General features: G+C 42.2%; 1 pseudogene; it reads left to right on the forward strand.

Moving 5' to 3' along the window:
* Positions 1-10,544: 10,544 nt before the first annotated feature.
* LOC124722689 lies at positions 10,545-12,287 on the forward strand (annotated as a pseudogene).
* The last annotated feature ends 5,430 nt before the right edge of the window (positions 12,288-17,717 follow it).

Here is a 17,717-nt window from a genome sequence, read left to right on the forward strand (position 1 = left end):
TTTGGGCTCAATTATTCCTCTCTTTTGCTTGTGTTAGCATAAAGACATCATTTCTCGTCACCAGTAACGATACAGGGTAGGAATGGTTGGTATTTTCCACAAGCCAATTGATGACGAGCAAGCAGAGATGCACATATGGCCACCCACTGATTTTTGTGATTCTGACTGAGAGAATGTGGTAACAATACATCTGATTTTTGAACCTTCCCCATTTCATGCAAATGTTGCACGATGGTGGAATGTTCACAGTTCATCACAGTTTCCAGTTCACGAGGGTACACTTGCGAGGTGCCGGGGCAAGCAGTGTATTTAACACTAAATTCTAGAATCTACATATGTAAATGATGCTCTAAGCCCCCCCTATTCTAACTCCGACTTTTGCTGTTGCACATGGATTAAAAAATATACGCGAACTGACTGTAATCAACCCTGCAAGTGGAGTAGAAAAGAGTTTGGCACCTGCAATAATTTAATTTGATAAATAAGTTAAATAAAGGAAGGTTTCATTAATGTAGTGAGAAATGATGGGTTGCTCTACCGATTAACAGAATGAAAGTTCTGTCCAAAATAACAATATGATTTATTAAGACTAAACACAAAATAATAAACAAAAACACATGAAACATTTATAATACATCAAATTGGCTCAAATTGCATACTCAAACAAATGCTGTGCAGGTGAAGTTGTCCCTAAACTAGATTGTGAGGTTTATGATGAAGTGGTATGTGGAGCCAATTCCTTGCCACTCAAATCTTAAGAGAGACACACAGCTAACCCAACATTAATTGCTGCTACTCAAGACAGAACAAAGTTAGAAAAAGACGAACAGGCACGCTCTGCTGAGCTCTGATTATCACCTAGGAAAATCCCTATCTGCCGGTGCTGCGGACATACATTACCAAACTGTCTTCTTAACTGCCAGAACACGATCTGGCGTACCGGAGGTGATGGCTGGTTGCTTCGACGTCCTCGACCGAAAGGCGAGAGCCGACTACCCCTGAGCACCCGTACAGGCCGAACACAGAACATTCCCGCCCCCACGACAGTGGCCGTGGTTAAACGTTCCAATCAGCAACTCGAAAACTGGCGGAAAATTCCACTCCATTGCCGGAGCACTACCATTCCACCAATGGAGATTCTTGGCGCCAATTTCTGCGCTGATTTTGCTACGTCACAGAGCTATGCCCTGAGCAAGCCAATCACAGTTACTATTTTGCAGAAAGCGCGGGAATTTTCCCGCCACAACTGCCTGGGTACACAAGTCATTCCCACGCCTCGCTGGTAGCCCGCCAGAAAGTGTTTTCGCTAAGTTTCTGCGAAGTAATGGAACCTCTAGCCCAGCCACTACTTCAGGCCCTGCGGGCGTGTCTCTTGACAATGTCGACGTCTGGAAAGCATTCACGGGACTCCCTCACACTCGTCGGCTTAAACCTCTCGAGATCCGCAGAGCCCACCTGTCACCGGACCACCTGGGTGACGAGAGACGCTGCGTGGGAAGTCCGCGTGTGAAGGAATAGCAACTTTTCACCGCATGCAATTAGAGACGAAAATCGTAAGACAGAAATATGAGAGGGGGCTCATGCCATCTCTCACACTGACATGGATTATTGTGGATTTATGCATTTAAACGATCTTATCAAATCTCGAAATTCTTCCTGAACGTGGAGACTCACTAATGTCAAAATTATCCTCCTTTTCTTTCCATGCTCTGTCTAATGGCATTATACCCATCCAAGGTGCAAATGTTTCTGGCTGCCTCCGCTGCTGTTACCCATCTACTGACCTCAGGCAGAAGAAAATGTCGGGAATGTTCCGATTTCTTTGCTTGGCACATCCTCGCATATCTTCAAATGACAAAATGACAATATGCAAGCTCAGATAGCAACAATGAAATACAAATAAAAAACGACAGTAGATAAACAAAACCCATAGCAACTGGAATACAAAAATGCAAAACAAAAACACTAAGAACTTATACGCCAACCTAATGTTACTCATTTATTAACCATTTCGTTGCTACAGGTGTGGTCTCTGCATTCCGTGCCGATGCGGCTTTTGTTACGGCTGTACTGCTCACCAAATGCTTGTGTCTGTCTTCACTCGATAAAGAAGTGAATTTCTTTTTGCTATCTATCATACTTAATGGGTTGCATCAAATTAAGTAAATCATTGCATCAATTTTTAAATAATTCGCATAGGTAAAAACGCATTGCACAGTGACGGCTGCAGTATGCCATGCGTGGGCCAAGGGTGAACCTGGAACCAGAGTCTTCGACCACTAGTATCTATGGTCGAAGGCCAGAGTATGAAACAGGTGGAGCAGCCCCAGGGTTGCCACACCTAGCTGAGACCTCGTTTGAATACTCTGAGCTGAGGGTGTAGAAATGAGGTAAAAATTTTATTGAGTATAATTACTTTTTATTTAGAACACAGTTACATAGAACTAGTTGCGGCAGAAGCAGTTGGTACATCATATTTTTTGGAGGATTACACGTTTTTCACCAAGTCTTTTCTCCCCTTTTAAGTATTTCTAAAACTCCACGCAAGTCAACTTGTAGTTAAACTGGCACTGTAAGACTGCCACAGTTCCTGGCAGCAGTCGATTTTTTTCATCAGTCCATTTTTTCATCAGTCCAGTGGGCCGTCATTAGTGAAAATACTCTTTCAACAGCGGCACGATGTGAGAGAATAGAAAACAAATATTCACCTAATTTTAGCAATTGGCATTTGCGTACAGGATTTTCTGTTTCCTGAGGAAAGTAAATCCATGGAGTGTTTAGACTCCCATTCTCCGAGTCACGTTTAGTTTCTAAAAAGCTCTTCTGTAATATATGTTCCTGAAAACAATAAATTGTCCCCTGAAAGCCTCACGCCATTTTAGTCATATAATGGTGCTTTCAATCGTCAGATAATATAATCCTATCAAATACGTGGTATCAATTAAAAGAAATAGTCCATTTTTCTAAGTAGTCAAATGCTGTGACACAGAAAGCCATTGTCTCCTCCTCAAATTTCGAAATCGAATTCAATATTTCTTGGTTAGTTTAGTTTAAATTCATATTGGTTTGTGCGCCACTAAAATTCGGTCTTTCTTTCATTCAGACGTTTTTGAGTGTCTATTAATATATTTCTTATTTCAATTATCGAGAGTTTATTTCCTTCACACCGAAAGAACCTGAAATTATTTTAGGTGGTCTGTCTTAGACGTTAAAAAAATTCTTTTCATGGAACACAAAGCTTAAGAATTCTCTCAACTGCGGACATTAAGGACAGCCATCTTGTTTTTGAGTGAGATAGAAGAGCCTGGTGATTGACATCAACATATAAGCAGAACTCTTTCAGCTTTTCTGTCCTTACCGTGTATATTGAAAATAGTTAAATATTTTCATGACGATTATTTCAGTGTCGACAGTTAAAGACTCCAGCAGCACTTGATTAGAATTTGAGGAGAGTATGGACAGGGCAAGCAATTAATACTACATTTTATCCTAGTTCTTTAATTTGGTGAAACACGTTCCGCTGGCCACGTCAATGAAACCCTCCGAAGTTGGTACTGGTACTGCCTCCACAAAAAGCGATTAATTAATCTAATGGAATTTGCAGTTGACTTAAAGTGTCGAGACGAAACCTTCCAATTGTCTCCCATGTTTCCTAACTCAGCAAATCAAACTTTAGTACCTTCTGTTGGATCCCGTAAGTTTTAGCGAAGTATTGAACGGCTAAAGGAAACATCTTTTCAGCCTTGTGGTTAGAAGCATCGGTGCCTAAGCCGGAAAATGTAACTTCTTGCAAATTGTTTTATACATTCGGGCATGGAGTATGGCGCGAGAATATTTTTAACAATCGCCCTAGTTTTGGGCCTGGCTGTAGACTGCGTGGTGACGACTTTGGAGTCAGAGTACATTGCAGCTTTCAGGTTTGTGATACAGTCAAGAGAACTAAAGGATTGACGCCTGACGCCTGGCCGTTGTAATTTCGACAGCAACAACGAGCGACTCTTCCTTGGTATCTTCTTCAATCATGAATGCAGAAATAGGCTTTGATGCCGATGCTACCGCAAACCTGTTTGTATGATTCTTAGTAGAAGAGCGATGCCTCATATCTGCCTTACCTTCGTGAGTTGCTGAGACGAAACAGCTACAAATCTCACACAACGCTTCCTAATCCATACGTCCTTTCTTGACAAAAGACCACTCTTCTGTGTAATCATCCGAAAGGTGACAGTTTCTCTTTCCATTCTTGGTCATTTTCGTGAGCTATGATAAGATGATAAGTTAATTAGACGGTAAACCGTCGACAGTACTACTTTAGTACACTTCACGCCTTTTATATCCACAGGAAACACTTTTAACAGCGTGGCGCTGTTTGAATAGTTCCAGCCCCGTACTACTGTAGAAGTCTGGTGCTTTCTCGAATGATGGCACTTTCATTGTCGATACAGGATACGTAACATGGAATGCCATCTGTGATAGGATCCTGTCGGCATAAACTAATTAACATAAATAACTGAGGCTGAATTTACAAGTTGTGCTAACAGATGGCTTTTTTCAGTACTTCAGGCAAGCTCGTAAGAGTATTTTGGAAAATCGGGACAAAATTGGGTCTTATCAGGATTTCAAAGTAGGTCCTTAGTGGTGACAGTTCCGGTATATCAGGACAGATGGCAATCCTAGCCTAGCCTCAAGATCACACGAATAAATATGGAGGACAAAATATAGTTTAAAACATTAATTTATTGACCATACTTAATTCCTCCAATAAAGTCATTTTGGTCTGCAGTGCAGATCAAAATTAGACCTGAGTATTGTATATTTATAGTCACTGTATACTTGCAGTTATTTTGTGCATTTATGAATCTGTATGGAACATAAAATTTCATTGAATGGCTTTATGTATTTGCACTGTACTGAACTTCTGTTTGCTATTTTTTTCTCAAGGGTGTCATCTGTTTCGTCACGCCAGCTTGAAAATCCTATGTCGTCGCCTTTTACTAAATTGAAATAGCACATGTTAGCATTATTTTTCCTTGAGAAACAGTAAACAATGTCGATTTCTGCGTATAGTGGCTGTAACAAGTATAGTTTTAGTAAAAACCAGTGGAAGAATAAAACTCCCATGCATAAAACAGCTTCAAACATCTGATTACTTGACAACTGAGTTAATGCGTTAAATATTTAATTTTAAGTATGTAAAAGAGAAAAAGGTTATGGAAGGTTTGAAATTATGCTTAAAATTTGTTGGGAGTCGTTAAGTGCTCTCATTACCAAATACTGGATTAATAAAATCTGGGTAATTTTCACCTCATTTGAAGCAAAAGCTAGTTTTTCACACATCTCAATGTTTATCATCATATCTCATGAACTGTACGTGTTGTTCCATGCAACAATTCTGTAGTTACATTAAGTGCTTTACACTGATACAGTCTGCAACCTGTGTTGCGAATAGAATTAGTAGTAGGGAGCTAACAAATTAAAACATCATGTCTAACGAAATTTTGCTGAGCGGCGTTTTAAGGAAATGCTAGTTTCTCAGGCAGCTAAATCTACTTGGTATCATGTCTCCTGAACTGTCTCTCGTACAATCATGTAAGTTTGCAGGTACATCCAGTGATATATGTAGGTACGGCCTGCAAATTGTGCTGCCAATAGAGTTAGCAATAAAGAAGTAATACAGGGTGTCCCAAAAAGAATGACCCGATTTTGACGTGTAATAATATTGAGACAAATGTCACTAGGTAACTGAAACAGCGGTAGATGTAATCGGCATGGTCTAGAGTTTCAGAAAAAATTCGCTAGATGTCGTTACGAGCGCTGACCCAGAGCGTGCAGCCAGTCTCGCGCAATATGGTGTCCGCGCAACAGAAGGCGTATTGTGTTATTGAATGTAGTCGTACTCAATCAGTGATCGCAGTTCAGCGGGCGTTTCATATTCGATATCGTGCTAAACCACCATCACCAAAGAACATTCAACGGTGGTATAAACAGTTCGAAGAAACAAGGTGCCTCTGTAAAGGCAGAAGTCCTGGCTGGCCACGCGTTCCTCAACGAACAGTGGAAAAAATGCGACGAGCATTTGAGCGGAGACCCCGCTAGTCTACGCGTGGTGCTAGCCGAGAAGTTGCGTTACTGTGCATGACAGTGTGGTGTGTGTTACGGTGGCGTTTACCGCTCAAACCATACCGATTACAACTGGTACCAGCTCTCTGATATACTGACAAAGTGAAGCTAGTGGACTTTAGCAATGCTATTCTAGAGGACGTGGAAGATAACACTTTTACGTCACAGTTGATATTCGGTGATGAGGCAACTTTCCATATTAGCGGTAAGATTCATCGTCATAATGTGCGTATATGGGGGCTCGCAAATCCTCATGAAACAATTGAATGCAAATGAGATTCACCAAAAGTGAATGTTCTTTGTGCTGTTTCGCAAAGCAAGTTTATGGATACTAATTTTCTGAGGAAGAAACTGTGACAGAACAATCATATCTTGCAATGCTAAGGAACTGGTTATTCCCACAACTTGACTCTGACAATTTCATCTATCAGCAAGATGAAGCACCACCGCACTGGCACAACAACGTGCACAGTTTCCTCAATACCAACATGTCTCAACGTTAGATAGGGCGTACAGGACTGCAAGACCAGGCTTTACACTCTTGGCCTCCTAGGTCCCCTGACTTAACACCATGTGATTTCTTCCTGTGGGGATATGTTAAACAATGTGTTTACATTCCACCCTTACCTCGTGACATTGATGAACTAAAAACCAGAGTATCAGCTGGTGGAGCTTTAGTGACAGAAGACACCTTACGCTCAGTTTCGGATGAATTCGGCTATCAGCTAGATGTCGTCCATGCAGCCAATTAATGACATACTGAATATTTATGATGGATTTTTGTAAACGTCTGTCTTTTCTGAGTAATTTAGTATGCAATTTGTTTGTGTTAAGCCCTTCTTCCTAATAAATAATTCTGTTTAAAATCGAGTCATTCTTTTTGGGACCCCCTGTATATTAAAACGTCATGCCTGATGATGCCGTTTTAGTGCATGGGCTGTGAAAATGCAGTAAGCGATAAACGTTTTCCTGTCATCAGTTTGTGGGGGTTGTCAACAAGACAAAGTTTTGAAAAGGTTTAAAATTACGTGTGAAGTTTGCCAGAAGTCCCTTCATGCTCTCATCCTCAAATACTGGATGAATGATATCCAGGCATTTGCACGTTGCCTCGAGACAAGCACACAGTTTCTAACTGTAGTAGTTGCTTTATTGTGTTAAACTTCCAACAGAAGGTTGTACCTCTTAATGAGTCGATCGTGACAGCATTTAAAATTTTTAAAGTTCGTCAATAACTACGCAAAATACAGAAAATCAAATTTTTGTTGCCCCTGGAGGTTCTTTGATAGGCAACCTACAAATGGGTTTGGAGTGTGTGCCCTGGGTTAGTCATTTAGTAATATAAATATGGATAACATTTACGATGTAGAAAAAAATTGCAAGAAGATTCAAAACATCATGGTGACTTTACTTGTTGCTGGCAAATGGAATGTAAACCAATGAAATTTGAGCCTGTACCAGCTGAATATTACGGAGTAACCTTCAAAATGCATTGTAATTATGTAATAAGGCCAGTGACTGGTTCTGTCTTTTTGTTGGTATTTTAAGCCTAAAGCAACAGACTCAAAACCATTCCACCTTGGACAAAAATATTTTTAAAAACAAAAAAAAAAAATGGCTCTGAGCGCTATGGGACTTAACATCTGAGGTCATCAGTCCTCTAGAACTTAGAGCTACTTAAACCTAACTAATCTAAGGACACCACACACATCCATGCCCAAGGCAGGATTCAAACCTGCGACCATAGCAGTTGAGTGGTTCCGGACTGAAGTACCTAGAACTGCTTGGTCACAATGGCTGGCCTTTTAAAAACAGTTGTGTGACAGCCAGTTTACATAAGTGACTTAATAGTCTTCATTTCTACAACATTTTCGGTTTCAGTTTATTTCTGTGGCCATAAATACAAGGGTATCTTTTGCTATCTCACTATCATCACTTCCTATGCCAACCTCTCCTAAATCTAGATAGCTTGACATTTTCTTTCTGTTCCAAACTATCAGGAGGGACACGAAAATATGGGAATTTCGAATGGATACAACATAAACATTGCAAAAAAAATTGTTTGCTGAGAGTGGCAGTATCGTAACTGTGTAGTCTAGGCCCGACCTATATCGTTATCTTTAGGAACCATAGACCAAAACACAAAACATTGTCTGCCTAAAACTGCTACGATATAGTGTCCGCATATCACATACTCCAATACCAATGACATCCCTTTCCAGACATGCCACACAACAAAAACAAACTTTGCCTCAAAACAAGCGTCTAGATTGGAAATTTATTTTACTTTCAGATGGAAAACAGAAAAATTGATACCACTGAGAAAAAAACGAAAAACTGTGTAGCACAAAACAACAGCAGGTGTTTACTTACTTTTAAGATAAATTAATCCTCCTGTTGTTGTGACTGGTGGCGAAATCATCAACCATTTTTTGCAAGTCAATGATCTTTGTTACTACTGCAAGAATAAACAAATAACATAGGCGTTCATCAGACACTGAATTCCTTGAATAACTTTTTATACGTTGCATACATGAAAGTGTTCTTTCACTTGATGCAGAGGAAGCTGGAATAGTCTCTGCTATTTGACTTTGTACTGCTCTGACAACTTGAGCAGTGCAAGTAAACTGATAGTCTTCACTCCAGTTTGCTGTTCATGTCCAATGAGATTTTTTAATGTTTTAATTTCCGCCTCCCACGATTCAGTATTGCATGAATAATTTTGTGCCAACGGCAGTAACATTTGTTTATACATGAAATATTCACTTTTTGGGTTTAGACAAGTGATTCCTTTAATTATTCCAGAATCTGAAATATTGCGTCTCTCAAGTTCATTGTCTATTATACGTAAAACTTTATCAAATACTGAAGATTTGAAATCAGTTGATTGTACTGTCTTTATTCGGCAAACCACTCAATATTCCCCCCAGATGTTTTCAACTTTCGAATTCTAACAAGAGAAGAGGAATCTGCAGGAATATCAGTACCTATTTTTGTTGCCACATCCACACTTTCTTTCCATACATAAGTGAAACCTTAGTCGATTCATGCATTTGATTGAACTGATCTCTTGTAGCTTCTGCTAACTTGATAGCACCAACAATATCAGTCTTTACCCTGAAGGAAATCAAATAGTTACTTTCACATTTCTAGCAAGCATGTGAACAGGCGTAAATGAAAAAAAAATTAACTTTGCACTAAATCCTGATGCTTCTGAAGGTCGTTCTGAATTTTCTGCCTCAATGTTTAGTAGGGTTACAATGACAGCTTCAACTGTATTCTTCACAGCCAGACATGAAGCACATTGAGAGGCCCATTTAGTGTCATTTAACTCTTTTAATTCCACTTTTCCAATCTTCATTTTTATTTTTGTGTCAATAAACATTTGATGCTCTGCTGACCCACTCATAAAAACATAAATTCCTCAAGAGATCATAATGTAATCTGTAGGTGACTTGATCCCTCAGTACGCTGCTACTGTGACAAGACTCTACTTATGGTTCATACGATGTGTCGAGCCGGGATCTATGGGGAGAGGAGCAAACCGGGGTATCGGCCCTGGGCAATTTGAGAGGGCGCCAAATTCGTATTCTTGAAGGAAAAAATTTTGTTTCACAAAACGCCTAGCATCCAGCACATATTGGTCTATCGATCATTCACATGACTTTGAAGCGCATCCCTGTTGGTTTTTTGAATGCATTCTAAGTTGATTTCTGAACGAATCATAAGTTGATTTTTGAATGTGTGCCAATGGAATTCCTGTCGCATCTAGAAATAAAAAAAATTCCCGCAGACAAAAGGAGACGGGGCTATACGAGCCGACCCAAATCAACCTGAATGGCTGAATGCCAATCTGTTTTTGTTTATGCGGTTGATTGTGTGTGCAAATGATCAGTGTTGCTGTAATTATTAGTGAAATCCATAGACTCAGACTACTAGAGTGGAAGTAAACGACTAGCAGAAATAACAAGAAAGATTATATAATCTTCTCGGTGTATCCAAGAAAATTTAATTCTGACAGAAAACTTTTGCCAGATCGCTACACTACCAAGGGTCAGTTGTACAGTCCCCGGTTAGCAGCTGCTTAAGGTATATTCTCGGAATAGCGCGGAAAACGCGTTGTATGTCTACGCAATAACGCCTAACTGGAGAATAAACACGGGATAACTAAGCTGATAATTCTGGCAGGGTTAGTGAAATTAACCAGAGGATAAGTTTTGACAATGACAGAAATAGTTACAGGATTAGTGATGACAAGATATTTTGTTAGAACAAGGAAAGAAAAGAAACGGGAACATCACACAAATTATATGGAAGAATATGATGATTCCAAATTTATATAAAAATCTCGTGCTACTACTCTTCGATCTCATGCTTGAGAAACTGGAGCATATGAACGAAATATGAAACTATTTCCCAACATAAAACATTTTGCTTGCAGTAGTGTTGTGGATGCAGTCAGAACAACACTTGGTCCAAAGGAAATGGATAAGTTAATAGTAGACAAAAATGGAAAGTCCACCATCTCAAATGACGGTGTTACCATTATGAAATTACTGGATGTTGTTCATCCCGGCGGTTCTAGGCGCTACAGTCTGGAATCGCGCGACCGCTACGGTCGCAGGTTCGAATCCTGCCTCGGGCATGGGTGTGTTTGATGTCCTTAGGTTAGTTAGGTTTAAGTAGTTCTAAGTTCTAGGGGACTGATGACCTCAGAAGTTAAGTCCCATAGTGCTAGGAGCCATTTGAACCATTTTTTTTAGTTCATCCTGCAGCAAAGACACTTGTTGACATAGCGAAGTCACAGGACGCTGAGGTAGGCGATGGAACAACAAGTGCAGTTTTGCTGGCTGGTGAATTTTTGAAACAGATTAAACCATTCGTAGAAGAAGGTGTACATCCACGAATTATAATAAAAGCTTTTCGTAAAGCTATACAACTGGCAGTTGATAAAATCAATTCCCTAGCTGTAAAGATTGACAAGAAAAATATAGCTGAACATTGTTCATTGCTAGAGAAATGTGCAGCGACAGCCCTAAGTTCAAAGCTAATAAGCCACCAAAAAGGATTCTTCTCAAAAATGGTCGTTGATGCTGTTTTACTTCTGGATGAGCTTTTACCGCTCAATACGATTGGGATCAAGAAGGTGACAGGAGGTGCATTGGAAGATTCGCTGTTGGTAGCACGCGTTGCTTTCAAGAAAACATTTTCATATGCTGGTTTTGAAATGTAGCCAAAGAAGTATTCAAACCCCAAAATTGCTCTGCTTAATATTGAACTGGAGCTCAAAGCTGAAAGGGACAATGCTGAAATCAGAGTGGATAATGTACGGGAATATCAGAAGGTGGTGGACGCTGAATGGAAAATATTGTATGAAAAGTTGGATTTAATACACAAAAGTGGAGCAAAGGTAGTACTGTCTAAGCTACCCACTGGTGATGTTGCAAAGCAGTGCTTTGCTGACAGAGACATGTTTTGTGCTGGACCGGTCCCGGAAGAGGATCTGAAACATACAATGAAGGTTTGTGGAGGTTCCGTAATGACAACTGCTCATGACTTGAAAGATTCAGTTCTTGGCAGCTGCGAGTATTTTGAAGAAAGACAAGTAGGTGGTGAAAGATTTAACATTTTTACTGGTTGCCCCAATGCAAAGACTTGTATAATTGTACTGAGGAGTGGTGCAGAACAGTTCATGGAAGAGACTGAAAGATCCATTCCTGATGCCATTATGATAGTCCAGCGTACAATATAGAATGATTCTGTAGTTGCAAGTGGTGGTGCAATCGAGATGGAACTGAGTCGACCGTTACGTGACTACTCATGTACTATTTCTGGAAAAGAACAATTGCTGATTGGTGCTATTGCAAAGGCTCTGGAGGTTATACCTAGACAGTTGTGTGATAATGCTGGATTTGATGCAACTAACATTCTCAACAAACTGCGCCAGAAACATGCACAAGGTTATTGCTGGTATGGTGTGGACATCAACAATGAAGACATCAGTGATAACTTTGAAGCATGAGTCTGGGAGCCTGCTGTTGTCAGGATTAACACATTAACAGCTGCATGTGAAGCAGCTTGCCTTGTCTTATCTGTAGATGAAACCATAAAAAAATCCTAAATCAGGTGGTGGCGATGCTCCTGCAGGCCGCGGCATGGGTTGGCCGATGTAATTTCAATCAATCATCATAAACTGACAGGATCTGTGACAACAGAGTGCCGTAGTTTTGGCGGCATTGAGAGCTACAAGCTACTGGAAGGCCGTTGTGTGGGAGAGAATTGTGGTACAACTGCAGATTCGGCCGTTTCGTGAGCTCAGGAGCGTCCGCGGTGCCTTCTTCGGCCTGTGGACTCAACCAAGATGGCAGTGCAGAGAAGGGCTGCAGTGGGCAGGGGATTTCTAGAATGGGGGGAGTCATATTTCAAGGAGGTGGAGAGGGTCAATAGCGCACCTTTGAAAAATATTGCACATTTGTAGAAGGTTTTTACTGTGCTCTTTGTCAGCTAGTCTTTGTAGTCACGATAGGAAGCTGCTGAGGCCCTCTCGTTGGGATGCCAGAGGACGGTGTGTGGCTATGAACTGGGAGCTGGATTGCAGTAACGCGATCTACAGATTCTACCTCCCTTGCATTATCATTCACACGTTCTACTGATCCAACACTTACAGAATCCCCACCTTGAGCATTCTGATCCACATTCCTATCGCTCCAATTCTCCTCTAAGTCGTCCATTGATCTTAACATATAAACCCTTTTTAACATAATGTATGTATCGTCGGTAGGTTTTCCGGCTTTACTTCCCGACGTGACATCGGAGAGTCGTCGCTGTCATGTCGGGCAGTAAAGCCAGAAAACCTACCGACGATACATATCTACGAGCAGACGTCGACATGGAGTACATAAAAAGGGAACCACAAGAGAGTTGGGGATGCTTCATGTGTTAAATTGTGAGGAAATTCAATTTTCTCTCACTACATGTAGCTGGATTAGCACTGTTTGAAGTCCAGAATGGTTGTTCAGATTGCCTTGTAAAAGTGAGTCTCTCTAATAGGTACCCAATATAAATATTTTAGAGTACTGCCTACTTGCACTGTGTATACACCATCTTGACTTTAATAGCTGCTCTGCAACTTCCTTTAATGGAATGATGAAAATCAACTACCAGTAAAAATTCAGTGCAGTTTATTTTAAATACTACTGGATTTTGGCTTATGCCTATCTGAAGGCAATTACATTCAGTTTGTCCTTTACACATTCAGTGTGCTTTGCGGCTTAAGTCTCTTGCTGTGAGGGTGTAACAATTTTTAGATGGGTATTGTTAAAAATGAAAGTAAACTATTGAAAATAGTGTGTCAGAGGTTCATAGTACTCAGCATTGAACGTATAAAGACGAAACAAGTGGTAGAGCACTTGCCCACGAAAGACAAAGGCCCTGAGTTCGAGTCTCGGGCCCGCACACAGTTTTAATCTGCCAGGAAGTTTCATATCAGAGCACACTCCACTGCAGAGTGAAAATCTCAAAAAAAAAAAATGGCTCTGAGCACTATGGGACTTAACTTCTGAGGTCATCAGTCCCCTAGAACTTAGAACTACTTAAACCTAACTAACCTAAAGACATCACACACATCCATGCCCGAGGCAGGATTCGAACCTGCGACTGTAGCGGTCGCGCAGTTCCAGACTGTAGCGCCTAGAACCGCACGGCCACTCCGGCCGGCTGAAAATCTCATTCTGGAAACATCCCCCAGGCTGTGGCTAAGCCATGTCACCACAATATCCTTTCTTCCAAGAGTGCTAGTTCTGCAAGGTTTGCAGACGAGCTTCTGTGAAGCTTGGAAGGTAAGAGACGAGGTACTGGCAGATTTAAAGTTGTAAGAATGAGTCATTAGTTGTGCTTGGGTAGCTCAGTCGATAGAGTACTTGCACACAAAAGGCAAAGGCCCTGAGTTCGAATCTCTGTCTGGTACGCAGTTTTAATCTGCCAGGAAGTTATACATGGAACATATTTCAGTCAGAGCTGCCAGACAGCAGTAATGTTCGTGTGAGGTATGCTTACTTGTGTTGGTTGGGACCAAACTACTAGGTCATCAGTCCGTTTTTTCTCGAACACAGGGGTCTACATGACTCTACATCTGAGATAGCCCACTGTGCACAACCCAAGGGACAAAAACCCCAATGTCTATCAAAGGTCAACAAAGACAAGCTAAGGGACAAAAAAGAAGGGAGACATAGTACAAAAGGCAGGCAAGGTGGCCCACCTAGGGAGCAACCAAACCCCCTCCCCACCACTTGCCAGAGGCATCCCATTCAGAAATTTCAAAGGAAAGACTAGCAACACAAACAGGGCAAGAGAAGCACAGATACAACATAAAATGAACAAGTCGAACAGACCACATGAAAGGAGGAAGAAAGAGTAAAACAGCAGGTAGGATGAGGACCAGGCTGAACTACCATGAGCAGACAGCCGCAGCCTGGTCTGGGCAGAGGAGGCAACAGAGTGTTCTGCCAACCACTCAATGGGCTGGTAAGGCTAAGTGGGCTCCCTTAAAGAAAGTGGTAAAAGCCCCATCATGAATAAAATGTAAAACTAAGTCAGCCACTGAAGCATCATCTCCTAACCCAAGGGATAGCAAGTCAGTGATATTCAGAATCCACCACAGGGTGGCCAGGTTGGGAAAGTCAGCAAAATGTGGACCACCATCAAATGGAAACCATAATGACAGTGACATGGGTCCTTGTGATGGAGGAGATGAGCATGAGTCAGCTGAATATGGCCAAAGCCACTTCAGCAAAGAATGATAGAGTCCTTGTGAGAGACCTACATGGAGGACCTGCGTGGATTTGTAGTCCCCTATATCACCGATATTTAGTCTGGTGAAGTCAGAGTGAGCCATTCCGCATTCCACATTTCTAAAACTTCACAGCTTAATACCGATCAGATGTCTGTTTCCGGAATGCTGATCTCAAGAGTTGACTTACTGGTAGCCAGCTCAGCCGGGCTATCAGCGAGTTCATTCCCTGTGATCCTGATGTGGCCTGGGGTTGAGACAAAGGTCACTGAGCGTCCACATTGTTCAAGAGCATACAGGGAATCCTGGATAGCAATGACCAAGGGATGACAGGGTAACAATGGTGGAGAGTTTGCAGAATGATCAAGGAGTCACTGTAAATGAGAAGACTCACCGGTGCAGAAACAGATATGAGCAAGAGCATGAGAGATGGCTAACAACTCTGCAGTGAAAACACTACAGCCATCTGGCAAGGAGCACAGTTCAGTGTGTCCTGTATGAAACATAAGCGAAGCCTGCGTGATCAGTAGCCACTGAGCCATCAGTGTAGACTACTTCTGAATGCTGGGATGCACCAAGGGTGGAGAAAAACTAGCGGCAGAGGGCCTCAGGACGAACTGAGTCTTTTGGGCATTGTGATAGGTCAAGACAAAGCTGTGGCCAAGGGATGAACCATGAACATACACGTGAGTGGGACCAGAGGAGCGGTGGTAGAGGGAACACCTGGAGTTCAGAGAGGACGAACCAGATGTGGAGTGCAATCATAATCCCTGATCTGGGCAGCCATTGTGGGAGATGGATTTCCATGTTTGGAACAAGGAGACAGTAATTCGGATGCTTAGGGGAACTGCAGACGTGTATAGTGTGATTGACAAGCTATGTTGGCACCTGATCTGCAATGGAAGGACCCCAGCGTCCACAAGTAAGCTATTCACAGGGCTAGTTCAAAAGGCTCTTGTTACAAGTCAAACCCCACATAAGTGTATCAGATTCAGTATCCACAATACTCAGGGTGATGCCAAACTGTATGCTGGATTCCTATTATCAAGATGGGATTCTATCAGGGCTTTGTAAAGCTGCAGAATGGTAGTGCGATCGGCACCCTAGCTGGTGTTCCTCAGGCTGTGGAGTGTATTAAGGTACAGCCAGCACTTTCGCTTAAACCGGCAAAGATGGGAAATCCACTTCAACCAATCATCGAAGACCAGTTCTAAAAAGCAATAAGTCTCCACCACATTGGGTAGTTGCTTATCGAGGTAAAGTTCTGGTTGTGGGTGAACAGTATGTCAACAGAAGTGCACGATGTGAGTCTTGGTGGTTGAAAACCGGAAGCCATTGGTGAGGGACCATGCCTGCGCCTTGCAGTCGATATTCAGCAACTCCCGCACTAGAGGAGCAATAGTAGAGGCAAAAGTCGTCAGCATACAAGGACGGTGATTTGAGAAACTGACAGGTGCTGTTAGACCACTGATCAATACTAGAAAGAGGGCGACAATCATTACAGAGCCCTGCATGACCCCATTCTCTTGGCTATAAGGTGCACTGTGGGAAGCACCAACTCCAACTTGGGAAGTATGGTGCGACAAGAACTTCTGCATAAAAACTGGGAGCGGACCCTGGACACACCATTCATGAAAGGTAGTGAGAATGTGGTATCATAATCGTTTTGTAGGTCAAAGAAGACGGCTATAAGGTGGTGATGTTGGGCAAAAGCTGTTCAGATGGCAGATTCTTGGTGAACCAGATATTGGTAGTGGAATGTCCTTGGCAGAAACCATCCTGGGGAGGATTCAGAAGCTCAGAGACTCAAGGAGTCAACAAAGCCATTGGCTTTCCACACCTTCAAGCTACTTACAGAGAACTCTGGTGAGGCTAACTGGGCAATAACTGCCCATCTCTAGAGGATGCTCATCCTGTTTCAGTAATGGGATAACGGTCCTTTCCTGCCATTGCAATGGGAATTCGCCCTAACTGCAGATGTGGTTAAAGACGGCAAGGATATGACCCTCAGAATCCACCATTAGCTGCTTGAACATTTGGTTGTGGACGTGGTCGAGTCCTAGGGCTGTATCAGGGCAGTGGCCTAGGACACTGACGAATTCCTATTCACTGAATGGAGCATTATATGGCTCCTAGTCGCGTCCAGTAGCAGGTAATTACTTTTGCTCCACCTGCTGTTTTAGGAAACGAAAGGCAGATTGATAATTCTCAGACACAGAGGCTCAAGCATGATGCAGAGTGACATGTTTGGCGATGGCGTGAAGGTAGACAGCACAATTTGAAGTACTGCCTGGTACACCTGCAGGTGTCTGGTATCTGTAGAAACATCTGATCTTTGCCCATATGTGCAAGGGAGAGGTACGTGGCCTGAAGGCTGAAACTTACCTTTCCCAGCAATCTTGTTTCCGTTGTTTTATTACATGGCAGACCCAGGCATGGAGCCGAAGGTAATGAGGTGCTCCATTGAGGAGTATCACTTATGGCATTTGAGAGCCCGCCTACGATCTCTAATGGCTTCTGTGATTTTTGATGACCACCAAGGAACTGTCTTCTATTCCATCGGGGGGGGGGGGGGGGGGGGGGGGTGGCCTCAAGGAACAGAGGAGCACTGAATGAGATCCTGAAAGAATGGCTGTATTTGTATTCTTGCCTGTCTCATCAATATCTCCATGCGACAGGGAGCTTAGTGTGACAGCAGAGATGAAAGCACCCCAGTTAATACCGTTGAGAGCCCATATGGGCAGCCATCCAAGGGTAATGACAATGAGGGAGGGACAAGAAGATTGAGAACTGGTTACCATCACACAGTTCATTT

This window comes from Schistocerca piceifrons, chromosome X (genome assembly GCF_021461385.2).
Source record: "Schistocerca piceifrons isolate TAMUIC-IGC-003096 chromosome X, iqSchPice1.1, whole genome shotgun sequence".
In the NCBI taxonomy this organism is placed as follows: Eukaryota; Metazoa; Arthropoda; class Insecta; order Orthoptera; family Acrididae; genus Schistocerca; species Schistocerca piceifrons.